The sequence below is a fragment of the Balaenoptera ricei genome, chromosome 10 (assembly GCF_028023285.1).
Source record: "Balaenoptera ricei isolate mBalRic1 chromosome 10, mBalRic1.hap2, whole genome shotgun sequence".
Lineage (NCBI taxonomy): Eukaryota > Metazoa > Chordata > Mammalia > Artiodactyla > Balaenopteridae > Balaenoptera > Balaenoptera ricei.
Genome location: NC_082648.1, coordinates 32,671,489 through 32,694,810, shown reverse-complemented (window position 1 = coordinate 32,694,810; position 23,322 = coordinate 32,671,489). Strand labels below are relative to the sequence as shown.

At 38.7% G+C, this 23,322-nt stretch overlaps 1 protein-coding gene across 1 annotated transcript in view; it reads left to right on the top strand.

The window, feature by feature from the left end:
- SLC2A13 (solute carrier family 2 member 13) overlaps window positions 1-23,322 on the top strand; it is a 446,857-nt gene that overhangs the window by 388,710 nt on the left and 34,825 nt on the right. The gene's annotated exons all lie outside the window — the stretch shown is intronic.

Here is a 23,322-nt window from a genome sequence, read left to right as displayed (position 1 = left end):
ATGGACACTTAGATTGCTTCCATATGTTGACTATTGTAAATAATGCTGCTAATAACACTGAGATGCATGTATCTTCTCAAGTTAGTTAGTTTTCATTTTCTTCAGATAAATACCCAGGAGTAGAATTGCTGGATCATATGGTAGTTCTATTTTTAGGTTTTGAAGAACCTCCATACTGTTTTCCACAGTGGCTACACCAAATTACATTCATACCAAAAGTATACAAGGGTTCCCTTTTCTCCACATCCTTCCCAACATTTGTTATTTGTGGTCTTTTTGATGATAGCTGTTCTGACAGGTGTGAGGCGATATCTCATGTTTTTTTATTTGTATTTCCCTGATGATTAGTGATGTTGAGCACCTTTTCATGGGCCTGTAGGCCATCTGTATGTCTTCTTTGGAAAAAGGTCTGTTCAGGTCTTCTAGCCAATTTTTTAATCAGATTGTTTGGTTTTTGATATTGAGTTATTTGAACTATTTGTATTTTTGGATATTAACCCCTTATCACTCATATCATTTGCAAATATATTCTCGCATTCAGTATGTTGTCTTTACATTTTGTCAGTGGTTTCTAGTGCTATGCAAAAGCTTTTAAGTTTAATTAGGTCCCATTTGTTTATTTTTGCTTTTGTTTCCTTTGCCTTAGGGGACAAATCCAAAAGAATAGTACTATGATTTATGTCAAAGTGTTTTGCCTATGTTTTCTCCTACAATTTTTATGGTTTCTGGTCTTACATTTAGGTTTTTAATCCATTTTGAGTTTACTTTCGTATATGGTGTGAGGAAGTGTTCTAATCTCATTCTTTTATGTGTAGCTTTCCAGTTTTCCCAGCATCACTTATTGAAGAGACTGTCTTTTCTCCATTGTATATTCTTGCCTCCTTTGTCATTGATTAACTGGCCATAAGTGTGTGGGTTTATTTCTGAGCTCTCTGTTATGTTCCAATGATCTATGTGTCTGTTTTTCTGCCAGTAGCATACTATTTGGATTACTATAGTTCTGTAGTATAGTCTGAAGTCAGAGAGGGTGATACCTCTAGCTCTGTTCTTTTTTCTCAAGATTGTTTTCACTATTTAGGGTGTTTTGTGTTTCCATACAAATTGATTACTGCAAACAACTATATGCCAATAAAATGGATAACCTATAAGAAATGGACAAATTCCTAGAAATGTACAGTCTCCCGAGACTGAACCAAGAAGAAATAGAAAATATGAACAGACCCATTACCAGTACTGAAATTGACCAGTAATAAAAACTCCCAACAAATGAAAGTACAGGACCAAATGGCTTCACAGGTGAATTCTACCAAACATTTAGAGGAGAATTAACATCTATCGTTCTCAGACTATACCAAAAAATGGCAGAGGAAGGAATGCTTCTGAATGCATTCTAAGAGGCCAGAATCACCCCGATACCAAAACCAGAGAAAGATATCAAACACGTACAAAAAGATTACAGGTCAATATCACTGATGAACATAGATATAAAAATCCTCAGCAAAATATTATCAAACTCAATCCAACAATACATTAAAAATATACACTGTGATCAAGTGAGATTTATCTCATGGATGCAAGGATGGTTCAGTATCCACAAATCAGTCAATGTGATACATCACATTAACAATTTGGAGAATAAAAACCATATGACATCTCAATAGATGCAGAAAAAGCTTTTGACAAAATTCAACATCGATTTATGATAAAAAGTCTCCAGAAGGTGGGTATAAAGGGAACATAATTCAGCATAATAAAGGCCATATATGATAAGCCAATGGCAAACATGACACTCAGTGTTGAAAAGCTGAAAGCATTTCCTCTAAGATCAGAAGCAAGACAAGGATGCCCACTCTTGCCACTTTTATTCAACATAGTCTTAGAAGTTTTAGCCAACAGTGGTCAGACAAGAAAAATAAAAGGAATCCAGGTTGCAAAGGGAGAAGTAAAACTGTCACTGTTTGCAGGTGACATGATACTATACACAGAAAATCCTAAAGATGATACCAAAAAACCACTAGAGCTCATCAGTGAATTTGGTAAAGTTGCAGGATACAAGATCAATATACAGAAATCTGTTGCACTGCTATACAGTAACAATGAGCTATCAGAAAGAGAATTTAAGGAAACAATATCATTTACCATTGCATCAAAAAGAATAAACTTAATCTAAGAATAGACTTACCTAAGGAGGTAAAAGACCTGTTGTACTCAAAACCTACTAGGACACTGATGAAAGAAATTGAAGATGACACAAACAGATGGAAAGGTATACTGTGTTCATGAATTAGAAAAATTAGTATTGTTAAAATGACCATACTACCCAAGACAATCTCAGATTCATTGCAATCCCTATCAAAATACCAATAGCATTTTTCAAAGAACAGATTTTTTAATGAGAGCTCTTAACAGTATTTACAACTTCTTCAAAGCTTTTTTTTTTTTTTTTTTTTTTAACACATGTTGCAATAGATCAGTTTTTCAATACAGTTTTTTCAGGCCAATAGCCTATGGGGGTTAGGACTGTGAAAAGAACAACAAATCAGAGGCATTAAGAACCTGAAAGAAAGAGTATAATGTGGGTGGCTGCTGCTGGCTGGAAAAGGCTCATCATTTATCCTGTGGGCCCTCTTCACAATAGACCCAGAATCCTACTTCTTCCCATCCCGTCCACTTCTTGTACCCTTGTTTCCAGCTACTGTCCTCTCTCCCCTGGATTACTTTAGAAGCCTCCTAACTCATCTGCCTGCGTTAGCCCCGGCACCTGCACAGCCTCCCCTGTACTATGTTCTCCACAAAACTGCCACAGTGACCCTTTAAACTGGAAGCCAGTTCACACTACTATTCTGTTCAGAACGCTCTCATGGCTTCCCGTGTCACTTGGAATAAAAACCACCCCTACAAAGTCCTACACACTCTGAGCACATGGAACACACACTTCTCTGACCTGGCCTCCCAATGCAGTCTTCCTTGCTCACTTTGCTGCAGCCTCTGTTCTTGCAGGTACTGAGCAGGCTTCCGTCTTTGGGTTTCACACTTGCCTCTCTTCAGATACCTACAGGGAGTGCTCTCTTCCATCTCTGCTCAATCATCACCTTACATTAGAGCCCTTAACTGAGAGCCCTATAAAAATAGCAAACTACCCCTGCCCTACTCCTTGTACTTCTCACTCTGTTTTGTTTCCCTTTTTAGTATTTATAATACTATGTTTATATTTAACATATAAATACAAACATATTTGTATGTTTATCTGTTTGTTTTCTGTGTGCCCACCTAGAATGTAAGCTCCGTGAGAGTAGAGACCTTTTCTGACACCACAGACTAGAAAAATGCCTGGAGCCTAGGAGTCAAGCAGTAAATATTTGTTGAGTAAATTAATTAACCAGTCTGTGTCCCCTTTATGTTACACTGCATTAGCAAAAGTGGCAGAACAACCTAAGAGCAGAGGAATCAGGGAATACTAAAGCAAGCATATGTTTATAACATGAGAATGATAAGTAAATTGGTTTTGACAGATAATAATTATTATTAACCTAGGAGTTTTCGAGAATGAATGTTCAATTCTATCCTCATGATTGTGAAGTTGTCAGATTTATTTGAAATCCTAGTGTTGCTCTACATAGCTTGAAGCATATTTAATCAGGTGTTTACAAGATGAGAACTATTATATTTTTCTGATGAAATGAACCGTTTATTATTATGAATCATTTATTCCTGATAACTATTTTTGCCTTAAAATCCATATGTCTATTATTGTGTAGTTTCACCAGTTTTCTTTTTGTTAATTTTGTTTGTTATATCTTTTTCTTCATTATTATTTCAACTATCTGCATCCATATATTTAGGTATGTCTTCTGAATAGCAAACATAGTATTTTTTTCCCACCATTCTAACCAGTGCCTTTTCATCAAATCACTGCTTGTTTACATTTATCCACATGCAAACCAGTTTTCTGTTCATAATTTCTTTCTTTTTTAATAAAATATAGTTGATGTACAATTTTATATTAGTTTCAGGTGTACTTAATGATTTGACATTTGCATGCATTACGAAATGATCACCATAAGTCTAGTAGTCATCTGTCCCCATACAAAGTTATTACAATACTACTGACCATATTCCTTATGCTGTATATTACATCCCCATGGCTTATTTATTTTCTAACTGGAGGTTTGTACCTCTTAATTCCCTTCACCTATTTTTCCCAACACCCTCTACCTGCTTCCCTTCTGACAACCACCTGTTTGTTTTCTGTACCTATGAGTCTGTTTTCATTGTCTGTTTTTGTTTTTAGATCACACATATAAGTGAGATCACATGGTATTTGTCTTTCTCTGTCTGACTTATTTCACTTAGCATAATACCCTCCAGGTCCATCCATGTTGTCACAAAAGGCAAGATTTCAATTTTTTATGGCTGAGTAATATTTCATTGTGTGTGTGTGTGCATGCACATGCATGTGTGTGTGTGTATAACATCTTTTTTATCCATTCATCTATCTGTGGGCACTTAGGTTGCTTCCATATCTAAGCTGTTGTAAATAATGCTACAGTGAACATTGGGGTACATTTATCTTTTTGAATTGCTATTTTTGTTTTCTTTGGGTGAACACCCGGAAATGAAATTCATGGATCATATGGTAGTTCTATTTTGAATCTTTTGAGGAACCTCCATAGTGTTTTCCACAGTGGCTGCACCAATTTACATTCCCACCAACAGTGCGTGAGGGTTCCCTTTTCTCTAAATCCTTGCCGATACTTGTTATTTATGGCCTTTTTAATAATAGTCTTTCTGACAGGTGTGAAGTGATAGCTCATTGTGGTTTTGATTTGCATTTCCCTGATGATTAGTGATGCTGAGTATCTTTTTGTATGCCTGCTGCCCATCTGTATGTCTTCTTTGGAAGAATGTCTATGCAGGTCATCTATCCATATTTTAATTGCATGGTTTGTTTTTTTGATGTTGAGTTGTATGAATTCTTTATATATTTTGGTTATTAACCTCTTATCAAGTGTATCATTTGCATATATCTCCTCCCATTCTGTAGATGGCTTTTTTATTTAGTTGATAGTTTCCTTCACTGTGCAAAAGCTTTTTATTTGGATATAGTCCCATTTATGTATTTTTGCTTTTGTTTCTCTTGCCTAAGGAGACAGATCCAAAAAAAAACATTCCTAAGTCTGATGTCAGAAAGCCCACTGCCTATGTGTTCATCTAGGATTTTAATGGTTTCAATTCCTACTTTCAAGTCTTTTATCCATTTGAGTTTATTTTTGTACATTGTGTGAGAAAGTAATTCAGTTTGATTCTTTTGCATGTAGATGTTCAGTTTTCTTAACACCATTTATTGAAGAGTGACTTTTCCCCATTGTATAATCTTACATTCTTTGTTGTAGATTAATTGACCATGTATGTGTGTGTTTATTTCTGTGCTCTCATTTCTGTTCCTTTGATCTATGTGTCTGTTGCTGTGCTAGTACCACACTGTTTTGATGACTACAGCTTTTTAGTATAGTTTGAGATCAGGCAGCATGATACCTCAGCTTTTTTCTTTGGCTATTGAGTCTTTGTGTTTCCATAAAAACTTTAGAATTACTTGTTCAGTTTTGTGAAAAAAAATTCATTTGGTATTTTCATAGGCATTGCATTGAATCTGTAGGTTGCCTGGGGTAGTAGTGACATTTTAACAATATTATTCTTCCAGTCCATGAGCATGATATGTCTTTCCATTTGTTTGTGTCATCTTCAGTTTCTTTCATTAATGTCATATCGTTTTCAGAGTACAAGTATTAACTTTGTATCCTACAACATTACTGAATTCACTTATTTGTTCTAATAGTTTTTGGTAGCGTCTTTTGGGTTTTCCATGTAGTGTATCATGTCATCTGTGAACAATGACTGTTTTACTTCTCCCCTTCTCATTTAGATTCCTTTTATTTTGTATTCTTGTCTGATTGCTGTGGCTAGGAATTCCAATACTATGTTGAATAAAAGTGGCCAGAATGGGCATGCTTATCATCTCTTTGATCTTAGAGGAAACGCTTTCATTCACTGTTGAATATGAAGTTGGCTGTTGGTTTGTCATATATGGCCTTTATTATATTGAGGTATGTTTCCTCTATACCCACTTTGTTGACAGTTTGTATCATAAATAGATTTTGAATTTTGCCAAAAAGTTTTTTTGCATCTATTGAGATGATCATATGATTTTTATTCTTCTTTTTGCTAATGTGGGGTTTCACATTGATGGATTTGTAAATATTGAACCATCCTTGCATCCCTAGGATTAATCCCACTTAATCATGATGTATGATCCTTTTAATGTATTGTTGAATTAAGTTTGCTAATATTTTGTTGAAGATTTTGGCATCTATTTTCATCAGTGATTTTTTTTTTTTTGTAGTGTCTTTGTCTGCTTTTGCTATCAAGATGATGCTGGCCTTGTACAATGAGTTCACAACTGTTCCTTCCTCTTCACTTTTTTGGAATAGTTTAAGAAGGATAGGTGTTAACTCTTCTTTAAGTGTTTTGTAGAATTCACCTCTGAAGTCGTATGGCCTGGACTTTTGTTTTTTGGGAGTTTTTTGATTACTGATTCAACTTCTTTGCTGGTAATTAGTCTGTTCATATTTTCTATTTCTTCCTGAGTCAATCTTGGGGGATTGTAGACTTCTAGGAATTTATCCATTTCCTCTAGGTTGTCCATTTCATTGGCATATAATTGTTCATAGTAACCTTTTATGATCCTTTGTATTTCTGTGATGTTGATTGTAACTTCTCCTCTTTCATTTATGATTTTATTGATCTGAGCCCTCTCTTTTTTTATTGATGTGTCTGGCTAAATTTTTCCCAATTTTGTTTATATTTACTAGAGACTGTCTCTTGGTTTCATTGATCTTTTCTATTGTTTTTCTAGTCTCTATTTATTTTATTTCTGCTCTGATCTTTATTATTTCTTTCTTTCTACTAATGCTGGATTTTTTGTTTTTCTTCTTCTAGTCCCTTTAGGTGTAAGATTAGATTGTTTAGTTGTGATTTTTCTTATTTTCTGAGGTAGGCTTTTATCACTATAAGCTTAGAACTGCTTTTGCTACATATGGTATATTTTGGATTGTTTTTATCTATTTTTATTTGTCTCTAGATATTTTTTAATTTACTCTTTGATTTTGTCAGTGATCCATTGATTGTTTAGTAGCATATTATTTAGACTCCACATGTTTGGTTTTTGTAGTTTTTTTCTGTTAGTTGATTTATAGTCAATACATTTGTGGTCAGAAAATATATTTAATGTAATTTTAATATTCTTTTTTTTAAATTTTAATATTCTTAAATTTTGAGACTTGTTTTGTGGCCTAGCATGTCATCTATCCTGAAGAATGTTCCTTGTGCACTTTTTAAAAAATGTGTATTCTGCCTGTTTTGCATGGAATGTTTTCTATATATCTATTAAATCCATCTGGTCTAATGTGCTGTTTACTGCCAGTATTTCTTTATTGATTTTCTGTCTGGATCATCTTTCCATTGACATATGTGGCATGTTAGTCCCCCCAACTATTATTGTCTTACTGTCAATTTCCCCCTTTATGTTTGTTTCTTTTTGCTTTATGTATTTAGGTGCTCCTACCCTGGGTGAATATATATTTGCAATTGTTATATTTTCTTCTTGGTTTGATCCCTTTATCATTATGTAACGTCCTTCTTTGTCTCTTGTTATAGTCTTTGTTTTAAAGTCTGTTTTGTCTGATACAAGTATTGATACCCCAGCTTTCTTTTGATTTCCATTTTCATCGAATATCTTTTTCCATCCTTTCAATTTCACTTTCTGTGTGCCTTTAGATCTGAAGTCAGTCTCTTGTAAGCAGCAAATATGCAAGTCTTGTTTTTGTATCCATTCAGCCAGTCTATATCTTTGGATTGGAGCATATTATCCATTTAAATTTAAAGTAGTTATTGTTTGGTATGTACTTATTGCTCTTTTGTTAATTTTTTCTGGTTGTTTTGTAGTTTTATTTATTTATTTTTTTGGCTCCTTTTGCTTTTGCTCTCTTCCTTTGTAATTTGATGACTGTCTTGAGTGTTATGCTTGAATTCCTTTCTCTTTTTTGTGTGTGTACCTATTATAGGTTTTTGGTTTGTTATTACCGTGAAGTTCATATATAACTATATATAACTATGTATGTAATACACAAATATACACATATACACATAAATACATTATTTTAAGTTGATAATCTCTTAAATTCAAGCACATTCTTACCACCTTACATATTTACTACCCCCCAACATCTAATATTTTTGACATCATATTTTACATCTTTTTGTTTTTGTGTATCTCAACCTTTTATTGTGGATATAGATGATTTTAACATTCCTTCTAGCTTTATGAGTTTTTTTAATAAATTTATTTTATTTATTTATTTTTGGCTGCATTGGGTATTCATTGCTGCACGTGGGCTTTCTCTAGTTGCGGCGAGTGGGGGCTACTCTTTGCTGTGGTGCATGGGCTTCTTATTGCGGTGGCTTCTCTTGTTGTGGAACACAGGCTCTAGATGCACAGGCTTCAATAGTTGTGGCACACGGGCTCAGTAGTTGTGGCTCATGGGCTTAGTTACTCCATGGCATGTGGGATCTTCCTGGACCAGGGCTTGAACCCATGTCCCCTGCATTGACAGCTGATTCTTAACCACTGCACCAGCAGGAAAGCCCCTTCTAGCTTTATGAGTTTTTGATTTGCTACCTTTACTGTATGTTTTCTTTTGGCAATGAGATTTTTCCTTTTATAATTTTTATATTTCTAGTTGTGGCCTTTTCTTTTCCACTTAGAGAAGTCTCTTTAACATTTCTTGTAAAGCTGGTTCAGTGGTACTGAATTCTTTTAGCTTTTGCCTGTCTGTAAAACTCTTTATCTCTTCTTCAAATCTGAATGATAACTTAGCCAGATAGAGTATTCTTTTCAGAGGTTTTTTCCTTTGATTACTTTGAGTATATCTTGCCACTCTTCTGGCTTCAAAGTTTCTGCTGTAAAGTCAGCTGGTAGTCTTTTGGGAGTTTCCTTCTACTTAACTAGCTACTTTTCTCTTGCTGCTTTCCTAAGGTTCTCTCTATATATTTAATTTTTGCCATTTTATTCACACATTTTATTCAACGTGCCTTGGTATCGACCTCTTTGGGTTGATCTTGTTTGGAACTCTCTTTACTTCCATGACCTGGATGTCTGTTTCCTTGCCAGGTTAGGGAAATTTTCAGCTATTCTTTCTTCAGATAGTTTCTCTGCTTCTTTCTCCCTCTCTTCTCCTATCTCTCCTATGGGATCCCTAAAATATAAATTTAGGTATAGCAGTTATTGTCTCCAAAGTCTCTTAAACTTATCTTCATTTTTTTTAATTCTTTTTTTTTTTTTTTCTGTTCAGTTTGGGTGATTTCCACTACTCTGTCTTCTAGATCACTTATCTGTTTCTCTGTAATATCTAATCTACTGATGAGTCCTTCTAGTGTACTTTTAATTTCAATTATTGCATTCTTCAGCTGTTTGGTTCTTCTTCATATTTTGTAACTCTGTTGAAATTCTCACTGTGTTCATCCATTCTTCTCCCAGGTTCATTGAGCATCTTTATGATCATTACCTTGAACACTTTATTGGGTAGATTGCTTATCTCCATTTTGTGTAGCTCATTTTCTGAGGTTTTTTCTTGTTCCTTCATTTGGAATGTATTTCTCTGTCTCCTCATTTTGCTCAGTTCTCTGTGTTTATTTCTATATGTTAGGCAGGTCGTTAACATTTCCCAATCTTGGAGAAGTGATCTTATATAGGAGACCTCCTATGTGGCCCAGCAGCACAGTCCCCTCTGTTCAACTATATGCTCCTGGGGTACCTTATAAAGGGGTTATATGTGCTCTTCTGTTGTGGGGTGGGGGACATGACTACTGTGGGCATGTGGGAGGCTGGGAACCAGCCCTGCCTGGTTGGCTCATGTGGTGACTGCAGTTCTGCTCTTATATTAGGCCAGGTCCCTGCCAGGCTTTCTGCATCAGCACCTCAGTGCTGGTGCTGACATTGGGCCAGGTCCCCAGCGCTAATAGGCTAGAGGGAAGATTCCAAAATAGCACTTGCCAGTGCCAGTGTTATCACAGTAGAATAAGCTCTCAAAAATGGCTGATGCCAGCATCTCCTTCCCCAAGGGAAGTCCCAATTGCCTCCTGCCTCTCTGTGTGGCTCTCCAATATCAGCAGGTGGGCCTGACGCAGACCCCTCTGTGCTGGGAGTCAGAGCATATGAGATTTTTGCATACGCCCTTAATAATGGAGTCTCTGTCTTGTAGTCCTAAAGGTCTTCTGAACATAAGCCCCACTGGCTTTTAGAGCCAGACCTTCTGGGAGTTTGTCTTCCTGGTGCAGGGCCCCCAGGCTAAGGAACCCAATGTGGGGCTCAGACCCATGACTCTCTGAGGAGGACCTCTATGATTGTGATATTCCTCCCATTTGTGGGTCACCCACATGGGAGTCCTGATTATACCCCATCTTTGTCCCTACTACCCATGTCATTGTGGTTCCTTCTTTATGTTTTTAGCTGTGGAAAATCTTTCCTGGTAGTCTCTAGGTCATTCTCATAGATAATTGCTCTGTAAGTAGCTGTAATTTTGGTGTGTCCATGAGGGGAGATTATTTCAGGGTCTTCCTTCTCTACCATCTTGGCCACCCCCTCATAATTTCTTGTTCTATATTTTTTTTCTTTCTGTTTTTGCTAAACTTATATTCATAAATATATGAATATATGTAAGAAGAAATATGTATATATATTTCTTCTTTCTACTGTATCCTTTAGAAGCCTTTTCTGCAAGAGTATTGAGAGACAACTCTACCAAGAGTTCTCTGAAATTTTACTTATTTTTGCATCACTGTTTATTGATAATAACCTGGACATAGAAATCTAGATTTAGGGGTTTTTTTCCTCACAATACTTTGAAAATGTCATTTCTTAGTCTTCTGAATAGCCAGCTGCCAGGGTAGTTATCATTCATTTTTAAGTATTCTTTGCTTTTTTTGGATGCTTTAAGCCCTGTTGCTTGTCTTTAGTATTCTGTAGTTCAAATAATGTACCTTGATGTGAATTTAATTTTACTTATCCTGCTAAGTGATCATTGTACTTTCTGAATATTAAGAGTCTTGTTTCTCATCACTTACGAAAAGTTCCCAGCATTATATCTCAAAATATTGTCTCTCTCCCCAAATTCTCTCTCTTCTGTCCTTCTGGAATTCCAGTGAGATGCATGTTGGCCTTCACGTTCTGCCTTCTTTGTCTCTTATTTCATGTCTTTTTTAGTGCCATGTTCTGGGACATTTTCTCAGATCATCCAGTTCTCTAATTTTCTTCACTGGTATCTAATCTGATGATTAGCACATCTACTGAAGGATTTCTTTCCAATGACTATATATTTTAAATTATATTTGATTCTTTTTCAAATATGAATATTTTATGGTGTTTTATTTATATCTTAGATATCTTCTTTTAATCATTTAATTATTCTTTATTTTTGCTTGTAGATGAGTTTAACAGTTTAAAGTTTTTTGCAGCTGTGAATCTGTGATTTATTGTTATCTACTAGCAATTGATCACAGTAGATTTTTTTTCCTTATGTGCTCTGTATAATTGTAGCATAAGTTTATTTTCAACATGGTTTTATCTTGGAAATCCTGTGTATTGAGATTGTTCTTCCAGAAATTTTTTCCATTTGCTTCTGTTATGTACTGTGCAGGGCTGTCACCAACCTGCAGGTTAGTCCCTTAAAAGGGCACCTAGAGTGGCTGCCCTATGTCCTATATTTCAGTTGGAGGGAGCTGTATGTTACTTCTCTTTTCTGAACACTTTTACAAATAAATTTAGACATTTCTGTCATTTTAGTATCCCAGAGGGCCTATGGAAGATACCTACATTGAGACTTCTTTTCAAATGTAATTATCTTGGATTACTCCATACTGGTTGAGTTGCCCTTCTAGTGGGCTTTACTGTCCTAGTACATATTTTTATGTTAATTTCTCTAATTGGGCATTCCTAAATCATTCAGTTTATACCAAGAAGTCTCAATCTGATGTGATATTTGGCTTGTAGATATAATCATATATAAATATGTGTATATGGACAAGCTTTCTTGTGTCCCTCTGCCACTGAGTGAAATTTCCTTCTTATACAATTTTATCAAGTACACGATCCTTGTACTAGATAAAATCTAATCTCCTACAAGACCCTATATGAACTGGCCCTTACCTACTTCTCTGGCCTCACCTGCTGCCACTGCATTTCTCTCAGTTCCATGCATCAGTCTACTTAGTCTTCTGTTTCTCAAACACGTCAAGATTTTGTTGCTGTTCCCTCTTGTAGAATGTCCCTCCACCATTATCACAGAGCTCTAGCTCCTTCTTGCCCTTCAGGTCTCACTTCTCTGCAAGACCAGGGACATGTGAGGCTCAGTGTAAAATGAAAATTTAAGATCCTTTATTAAAAACTTCAAGACAGTGACAGCAGAGCATTAAACAAGCTCTCCTAAACATGGGCCTGTGCAATCACACATGTCATACAATGAAGAAGCTGGCCCCACTTTCCCTGACTAGCCAATCGAATGCCCATTTCCACTTAGTTTTTCTCTATGTTTTTCACTCTGGTATTTCTTTCTTCATGACAATTACCATTATCTGAAATTATTTGCTTACTTATTTATTGCCTATCTCCAACTGCTAGAATATAAAATCTTTGCAAACAGGGACTTCCATATTGTTCACTGCTGTAGCATAGAATTTTGCCTGGCCCCATAAATATTTTCTTTTATGAGTGAATAACTTAGTCCATTATTTTCAGTGTTACAAAAGCAATCTACTTTAAGGCCAGAGATATTCTAGAATGACTTACCCTATCCCTAAAGCCAGAAAATATCAAACAACATATATATTTGATAGATATAAAAGTAAACCCACAATCAGAATTTTAAAAGATTAGCTTAGAAGCAAGAAAAATATTCTTCCCATTCAGATGCTTGAAGATGGATTCTAGGACCCAAGAAAAAGAGAGACCTTAAATGATTTATGTTTTTGTTCATCTAATACGAAATGATGTTTGGTGATGTTGTTTATTACAAAAAAAAAAAAAAAAAAGAGGTTAATGTTACCAAGGTTCCCAAGAACTTGTGAGGGCAAATTTTACTTATGTTTTTTTGAATAGCAATTTTATTTTATTCTTTTCAGAGTTCAAGTAAAGCTCAAAACTATCATATGGACTTAAGCAGGTTTTATTGTCTTGAAAATGTCAGTGATATTGAAATTTATCATTAGCATATTCTCTTACTGCTAGATTTCATCATGTTTTTTTTGATCCAAGGACAGTCAATCCATTATGGTCAGATAACTTAGTATCAAGCCTTACAAGAGGAAATGAATTTGAATTCATTAACTTCTGTGGTTTTCCTATACTTGTATGATTTTACAACTTTATCAGAATGTACTTTAAAATATTTTTATGAATGTGTAAATTATTCTAGACTAAAATCACTTAAAATATTTTCTAGTTTATTGTTTGATAAATGTACATTTTAACTAAGCTTTTGTTAATTCATAATTGAGAAATAGGTTAATGATCTCCCCAATAGCAGCAGAAAAACCATGGATTAAAAATGTGACAGTAAATTGACAGCTCTATTTTTTAATCCATTTTCTTTTCAAATTTAGGTGGTAAAGCCTACAATGTTTTTTTTTAAAATGCTGCTCTAGCTATTTAGAGTTTTACAGTGAGGTAACAGGCAAAGTACAAGGCATTTTAATGAAGTGCTGGATATTATACCTGTGATTGATAGGTATAATATTGCTTCACGCCTGTGAAATGCATAACCATGTTCTGGTCATGATCTTGGATTTTTATCTATGCAACCTAGTACCTACCATTAAGTTTACTTTTCTTTTTTAACTGAACATGAATTTCTTTAATATAGTCATTATTACCTCTGCAAATTAACAACCTTTAACAATAAAGGATTTTCCTTCTGTTCATTACTAAGCTCTTGAAATAACCTACCATGGATTTTCTGGTTAGTTATGTTAAATGAATAAATGATAGAAAGTTATAGTTGCAAGTGCCCTTAAGGATGATTGAGTCCAAGAGTAGTGACTGTGCCCTTCTCCAGCCATTCCTTCACCATGTCTTGCCCTGGCAGACATTACTATATGGTTACAGTCTCCTTTCCTAATGGGGTCCAAGCAGCCTGAGAATTTTCCTCAGCACAATATTGATTTTCCACAAACTAGTAATTCCTAGATCCTAGTCTAGTTCTTTCATTATACAGATGAGGAAACTGAATCTCAGACATTTTAGATGATTTGCTAAGACTCACAAAGCCAACTAATTAATGGCCAAGCTGGGACAAGAGAATAAGTCAGCTGACTCCCAATTAAATCTTCTTTCTCTCAGCACTAGTACCTTCAGTGAATTTTCCTATTCTAGTCATCTTTTTATTCAACTACCTGACTTTAAAAAAAAAAAAAAAAAAAAATTTAATAACATGTATACCTCCTTGTAACATGGAAGATACCCAGGAAAACTGAGTAACTCCCTAAAATGGTCCAACCCCTCACTTAAGTAACATCTCCAGCTAAAGACAAAAGAAGATATTGGGGATAGATGGGAGTCAGTTATGGGATCAACTACCTGACTTTTAAATAATCTTGTAATGGAATACTACCAATTTTTAATCCTACCTTTGTGCCAGTGGGAATCAGGCTAGCCAGAAGGTCAGCCCTCTCAAGTAGATTGTCATCATCTCTGAGGGAACTTCTCTGTTTATGACTCTGCTACCCACAGAGCCCCCTCTAGGAAATGGGTCTGCAAAATTTTACTCAGCATAACTTACATTCCTATTTATATTATCAATATTTTCAAAAGGGAATTTAGCCACAAATTTTTCTTTTGTTTACAGTTCTTATTCAGAACATGTCAGTACCAATTACCTCTCTGCAAAAATGCCAAGGGTTTGAAGATGTATGACTGGTGTGGTAAGCTCAGCGGCAGTTTTAGAGTTGCCCTGATTTCTCCATGTACTAAGAAGATTGGAATAGTTCCAACTAAATACACGATAAGTATTGTGTATGTTTTCTCAGCAAGGATCTGTTTTTCATGGAATTGAAGAAAAAGCTGATCTATCTTCATTACATATTTTGTATGTAACAGTTGCTTCAATGCAGATCGGGAACAAATTCGTACTCTAAAGATTCTGACAGGTTACAAATTATACTGTTATAAATTTGATTCTCTCTGGACCAGTGAACTGAAAGGTCTACCAAGTTTCTTTCTGGATAATGTGAACTCATGGTTCAGCAAATCCTCCTCAATTGTCAAACTATAGTAATGGGAAGGCATTATTCCTCTTTGTCTCTGTGCATGTTTTTTTATAATTGGCCTTCAAAATGCACTCAGTTGCTGCATTTCACTGATATCCAGTCTCCACCTTTTGAATTGCTATTAGTTGTACAGACCAATATGTAGCCTTGATTTTTCCAATCTTTTTGACCCACCTACTAGCTATATTTCAGATTTTTGTTTTGAGCTGTCATATTTGTTTCCTTTATTTGCCTTACTCAGCCAGTGGCCATGGAAATGAAACTTATTTTTACTGTAATCTTGAGATTACGCTGTGTATGTCCCTGTAAAAGTGTACCTTGGGGGTGCTAATGTTCAAAATTAAAGTACAACACTGATTTTCCAGGTGGTTGTACCTTTCTTGAGGTGGGAATGGGGGATAAGGGTGATGAGACTGCATATAGTTTGAAGAGAGGCAGTACCTTTGTTTCATTACCTTGATTTATTTTGGGGACCATTTATAAAGTATTTTGAACTTCATTTAGTATAAAGGGGTGTGAGAGATTTTTATGTTTATACAAAGGTGTCATGGAAATGTTCTAAAAACTTAGGAAAACCTTGAATGGAGCTGATGTGTCCCATGAGTCTCTCCTCTGCCTTAGCACTAGCCTAGAATATTCCTGGGAGGCGTATTGATGTACCTTGCAAAGAGGCTGAACACAGGCTAGATGGCCTACTTAGGAGTGAAGCACTGGTTCTACAGTTGACAGAGTTAAAGGGCTCTTACTCATAATAGTATCTTGTAAATTTTTGATGAATTAAAAGTTACTTGGGGAGACCTTCAAGATGGTGGAACAGTAAGATGTGGAGATCACCTTCCTCCCCACAAATACATCAGAAATACATCTACATGTGGAACAACTCCTACAGAACACCTACTGAACGCTGGCAGAAGACCTCAGACCTCCCAAAAGGCAAGAAACTCCCCCAAGTACCTGGGTAGGGCAAAAGAAGAAAGAAAAAACAGAGATGAAAGAATAGGGATGGTACCTGCACCAGTGGGATGGAGCTGTGAAGGAGGAAAAGTTTCCACACACTAGGAAGCCCCTTCACTGGTGGAGATGGAGGGTGGCGTGGGGTAAGCTTTGGAGCTATGGAGGAGAGCACAGCAGCAGGGGTGCAGAGGGCAAAGCGGAGAGATTCCCGCACAGAGGATCGGTGCTGACCAGCCCTCACCAGCCTGAGAGGCTTGTCTACTCACCTGCTGTGGTGGGTTGGGGCTGGGAGCTGAGGCTCGGGCTTCAGAGGTCAGATCCCAGGGAGAGGACTGGCGTTGGATGCGTGAACACAGCCTGAAGGGGGCTAGTGCGCCACAGCTAGCCGGGAGGGAGTCCGGGAAAAAGTCTGGAACTGCCAAAGAGGCAAGAGACTTTTTCTTACCTCTTTGTTTCGTGGTGCGAGAGGAAAGGGGATTAAGAGCACCGCCTAAACGAGCTCCAGAGACGACGCGAGCCGTGGCTATCAGCATGGAACCCAGAGACGGGCAAGAGACACTAAGGCTGCTGCTACAGCCACCAAGAAGCCTGTGTGCAAGAACAGGTCACTATCCACACCTCCCCTCCCAGAAGCCTGTGTAGCCCGCCACTGCCAGGATCCTGTGATCCAGGGACAACTTCCCCAGGAGAACACACAGGGTGCCTCAGGCTGGTGCAATGTCACGCCAGCCTCTGCCACCACAGGCTTGCCCCACATTCCGTAACCCTCCCTCCACCCGTCCTGAGTGAGCCAGAGCCCCCTAATCAGCTGCTCATTTAACCCCGTCCTGTCTGAGCAAAGAACAGACGCCCTCAGGCAACCTACACTCAGAGGTGGGGCCAAATCCAAAGCTGAAACCCAGGAGCTGTGCGAACAAAGAAGAGAAAGGGAAATCTCTCCTAGCAGCTCCGGAAGCAGTGGATTAAATGTCCACAATCAACTTCATGTAACCCACATCTCTAGAATACCTGAATAGACAACGAATCATCCCAAATTGATGCAGTGGACTTTGGGAGAAGCAATATTTTTTTTTTTCCTTTTTCTCTTTGTGAGTGTGTATGTGTATGCTTCTGTGTGTGATTTTGTTTGTATAGCTTTGCTTTTACCATTTGTCCTAGGGTTCTGTCTGTCCATTTTCTGTTTTTTATTTTTCTGGGTTTTTTTTTAGTATAATTTTTAACACTTGTTATCATTGGTGGATTTGTTTCTTGGTTTGGTTGCTCTCTTCTTTCTTCCTTTTTTTCTTTTTTTTAACTACGTTTTAATTCTTTTTTTAATAATTATTTTTTATTTTAATAACTTTCTTTTTTCTTTCTTTTTTTCTCCCTTTTGTTCTGAGCCATGTGGTTGACAGGGTCTTGGTGCCTTGGCCGGGTGTCAGGCCTGTGCCTCTGAGGTGGGAGAGCCAAGTTCAGGACATTGGTCCACCAGAGACCTCCCAGCACCACGTAATATCAAACGGCGAAAATCTCCCAGAGATCTCCATCTCAATGCCAAGACCCAGCTCCACTCAATGACCAGCAAGATATACAGTGCTGGACACCCTATGCCAAACATCTAGCAAGACAGGAACACAATCCCACCCATTAGCAGGCTGCCTAAAATCATAGTAAGGTCATAGACACCCCAAAACACACCACTAGACGTGGACCTGCCCACCAGAAAGACAAGATCCAGCCACATCCACCAGAACACAGGCACTAGTCCCCCCAACCAGGAAGCCTACACAACCCACTGAACCAACCTTACCCACTGGGGGCAGACACCAAAAACAACGGGAACTATGAACCTGCAGCCTGCAAAAAGGAGACCCCAAACACAGTACATTAGGGAAAATGATAAACAGAGAAACACACAGCAGATGAAGGAGCAAGGTAAAAAACCACCAGACGAAACAAATGAAGAGGAAATAGGCAGTCTACCTGAAAAAGAATTCAGAGTAATGATAGTAAAGATGATCCAAAATCTTGGAAATAGAATGGAGAAAATACAAGAAATGTTTAACAAGGACCTAGAAGAACTAAAGAGCAAACAAACAATGATGAACAACACAATAAGTAAAATTTAAAATTCTCTAGAAGGAATCAATAGCAGAATAACTGAGGCAGAAGAACGGATAAGTGACCTGGAAGATAAAATAGTGGAAATAACTACTGCAGAGTAGAATAAAGAAAAAAGAATGAAAAGAATTGAGGACACTCTCAGAGACCTCTGGGACAACATTAAACACAACAACATTCTAATTACAGGGGTCCCAGAAGAAGAATAGAAAAAGAAAGGGACTGAGAAAATATTTAAAGAGATTATAGTTGAAAACTTCCCTAATATGGGAAAGGAAATAGTTAACAAGTCCAGGAAGCACAGAGAGTCCTATACAGGATAAATCCAAGAAGAAACACACCAAGACACCTAATAATCAAACTATCAAAAGTTAAATACAAAGAAAAAATATTAAATTCAGCAAGGGAAAAACAACAAATAACATACAAGGGAATCCCCATAAGGTTAATAGCTGATCTTTCAGCAGAAACTCTGCAAGCAAGAAGGGAGCGGCAGGACATATTTAAAGTGATGAAAGGGAAAAACCTACAACCAAGATTACTCTACCCAGCAAGGATCTCATTCAGATTCAACGGAGAAATTAAAACCTTTACAGACAAGCAAAAGCTAAGAGAATTCAGCACCACCAAACCAGCTTTACAGCAAATCCTAAAGGAACTTCTCTAGCCAGGAAACACACACAAGAGAAGAAAAAGACTTATGATAACAAACCCAAAACAATTAAGAAAATCGTAATAGGAACATACATATTGATAATTGCCTTAAATGTAAATGGATTAAATACTCCAACCAAAAGACATAGACTGGCCAAATAGATACAAAAACAAGACCTGTATATATGCTGTCTAAAAGAGACCCACTTCTGACCTAGGGACACATACAGGCTGAAAGTGAGGGGATGGAAAAAGATATTCCATGCAAATGGAAATCAAAAGAAAGCTGGAGTAGCAATTCTCATATCAGACAAAATAGACTTTAAAATAAAGACTATCACAAGAGAGAAAGGACACTATATAATGATCAAGGGATCAATCCAAGAAGAAGATATAACAATTGTAAATATTTCTGCACCCAACATAAGAGCACCTCAATACATAAGGCAAATGCTAACAGCCATAAAAGGGGAAATCGACAGTAACACAATCATAGTAGGGGACTTTAACACCCCACTTTCACCAATGGACAGATCACCCAAAATGAAAATAAATAAGGAAACACAAGCTTTACATGATACATTAAACAAGATGGACTTAATTGATATTTATAGGACATTCCATCCAAAAACAACAGAATACACTTTCTTCTCAAGTGCTCATGTAACATTCTCCAGGATACATCGTATCTTCGGTCACAAATCAAGCCTTGGTAAATTTAAGAAAATTGAATTCATATAAAGTATCTTTTCCGACCACAACGTCATGAGACTAGATATCAATTACAGTAAAAACTCTGTAAAAAATACAGACACACAGGGGCTAAACAATACACTACTAAATAACCAAGAGATAACTGAAGAAATCAATGAGGAAATTAAAAAATACCTAGAAACAAATGACAATGAAAACAGGATGACCCAAAACCTATGGGATGCAGCAAAAGCAGTTCTAAGAGGGAAGTTTGTAACAATACAATCCTACCTCAAGAAACAAGAAACATCTCAAATAAACAACCTAACCTTACACCTAAAGCAATTAGAGAAAGAAGAACAAAAAATCCCCAAAGTTAGCAGAAGGAGAGAAATCATAAAAATCAGATCAGAAATAAATGAAAAAGAAATGAAGGAAACAATAGCAAAGATCAATAAAACTAAAAGCTGGTTCTTTGAGAATATAAACAAAATTGATAAACCGTTAGCCAGACTCATCAAGAAAAAAAGGGAGGGGAGGAGAGAAGATGGCGGAAGAGTAAGACGCGGAGATCACCTTCCTTCCCACAGATACAGTAGAAATACATCTACACGTGGAACTGCTCCTATAGAACACCCACTGAACGCTGGCAGAAAACGTCAGACCTCCCAAAAGGCAAGAAACTCCCCCCGTACTTGGGTAGGGCAAAAGAAAAAAGAAATAACAGAGACAAAAGAATAGGGACGGCACCTGCACCAGTGGGAGGGAGCTGTGAAGGAGGAAAGATTTCCACGCACTAGGAGCCCCTTCGCGGGCAGAGACTGCGGGTGGCAGAGGGGGGAAGCCTCGGAGCCACGGAGGAGAGCGCAGCCACAGGGGTGCGGAGGGCAAAGCGGAGAGTTTCTCGCACTTCCTGCACGGAGGCTCGGCGCTGACCAGCACTCACCAGCCCGAGAGGCTTGTCTGCTCAGCCGCCGGGGCGGGCGGGGCTGGGAGCTGAGGCTCGGGCTTCGGTCGGATCGCAGGGAGAGGACTGGGGTTAGCGGCGTGAACACAGCCTGAAGGGGTTAGTGCACCACAGCTAGCCGGGAGGGAGTCCGGGAAAAAGTCTGCAGCTGCCGAAGAGGCAAGAGACTTTTTCTTCCCTGTTTCCTGGTGCGCGAGGAGAGGGGATTCAGAGCGCCGCCTAAACGAACTTCAGAGACGGGCGCGAGCCGCAGCTAACAGCGCGGATCCCATAGCAACAGGGGCGCAGAGGAAAAAACGGAGAGACTCCCGCACAGAGGCTCGGCGCCGAGCAGCGCTCACCAGCCCGAGAGGCTTGTCTGCTCCCCCGCCGGGGCGGGCGGGGCTGGGAGCGGAGGCTCGGGCTTCGGTCGGATCGCAGGGAGAGGACTGGGGTTGGCGGCAGGGAGAGGACTGGGGTTGGCGGCGTGAACACAGCCTGAAGGGGTTAGCGCACCACAGCTGGCTGGGAGGGAGACCGGGAAAAAGTCTGCAGCTGCCGAAGAGGCAAGAGACTTTTTCTTGCCTCTTTGTTTCGCGGCGCGCAAGGAGAGGGGATTCAGAGCGCCGCCTAAACGAACTCCAGAAACTGGCGCGAGCCGCGGCGATCAGCGCGGACCCCAGAGACGGGCGTGAGACGCTGGGGCTGCTGCTGCCGCCTCCAAGAAGCCTGTGTGCGAGCACAGGTCACTCTCCACACCGCCCCTCCCGGGAGCCCGTGAAGCCCGCCACTGCCAGGGTCCCGTGATCCAGGGACAACATCCCCCGGGAGAACGCACTGCGCGCCTCAGGCTGCTGCAACGTCACGCCGGCCTCTGACACCGCAGGCTCGCCCCGCCTCCTCTGTACCCCTCCCTCCCCGCGGCTTGGGTGAGCCAGAGTCCCCTAAGCAGCTGCTCCTTTAACCCCGTCCTGTCTGGGCGGGGAACAGACGCCCTCAGGCGACCTACACGCAGAGGCGGGTCCAAATCCAAAGCTGATCCCCAGGAGCTGTGCGAACAGAGAAGAGGAGGGGAAATCTATCCCAGCAGCCTCAGAAGAAGCGGATTAAAACTCCACAAACAACTTGATGTGCCTGCATCTGTTGAATACCTGAATAGACAACGAATCATCCCAAATTCAGGAGGTGGACTTTGGGAGCAGGATATATTAATTTTTCCCCTTTTCCTTTTTTTTTGTGAGTGTATATGTATATGCTTCTGGGGGAGATTTTGTCTGTATAGCTTTGCTTTACAATAGCTTTATTTTACTTCACTATATTATAGCTTCTTTCTTTCTTTCCTTTCTTTCTTTCTTGCTTTCCTTCCTTCCTTCCTTCCTTCCTTCCTTCCTCCTTCCTTCCTTCCTTCCTTCCTTTCTTTCTTTCTATTTTTTCTCCCTCTTACTCTGAGCCGTGTGGACGAAAGGCTCTTGGTGCTTCAGCCAGGCATCAGGGCCGTACCTCGGAGGTGGGAGAGCCAACTTCAGGACACTGGTCCACAAGAGACCTCCCAGCTCCACGTAATACCAAACGGCAAAAATCTCTCAGAGATCTCCATCTCAACATCAAGACCCAGCATCACTCAATGACCAGCAAGCTACAGTGCTGAACACCCTATGCCAAACAACTAGCAAGACAGGAACACAGCCTCATCCATTAGCAGAGAGGCTGCCTAAAATCATAATAAGGCCACAGACACTCCAAAATACACCACCAGACGTGGACGTGCCCACCAGAAAGACAAGATCCAGCCTCATCCACCAGAGCTCAGGCACTAGTTCCCTCCACCAGGAAGCCTACACAACCCACTGAACCAACCTTAGCCACTGGGGACAGATACCAAAAACAACGGGAACTACAAACCTGCAACCTGTGATAAGGAGACCCCAAACACAGTAAGATAAGCAAAATGAGATGACAGAAAAACACACAGCAGATGAAGGAGCAGGGTCAAAACACACTAGACTTAACAAATGAAGAGGAAATAGGTAGTCTACCTGAAAAAGAATTCAGAATAATGATAGTAAGGATGATCCAAAATCTTGGAAATAGAATAGACAAAATGCAAGAAGCATTTAACAAGGACGTAGAAGAACTAAAGAGGAATCAAGCAATGATGAAAAACACAATAAATGAAATTAAAAATACTCTAGATGGGATCAATAGCAGAATAACTGAGGCAGAAGAAAGGATAAGTGAACTGGAAGATAAAATGGTGGAAATAACTACTGCAGAGCAGGATAAAGAAAAAAGAATGAAAAGAACTGAGGACAGTCTCAGAGACCTCTGGGACAGCATTAAACGCACCAACATTCGAATTATAGGGGTCCCAGAAGAAGAAGAGAAAAAGAAAGGGACTGAGAAAATATTTGAAGAGATTATAGTTGAAAACTTCCCTAATATGGGAAAGGAAATAGTTAATCAAGTCCTGGAAGCACAGAGAGTCCCATACAGGATAAACCCAAGGAGAAACACGCCAAGACACATATTAATCAAACTGTCAAAAATTAAATATAAGGAAAACATATTAAAGGCAGCAAGGGAAAAAAAACAAATAACACACA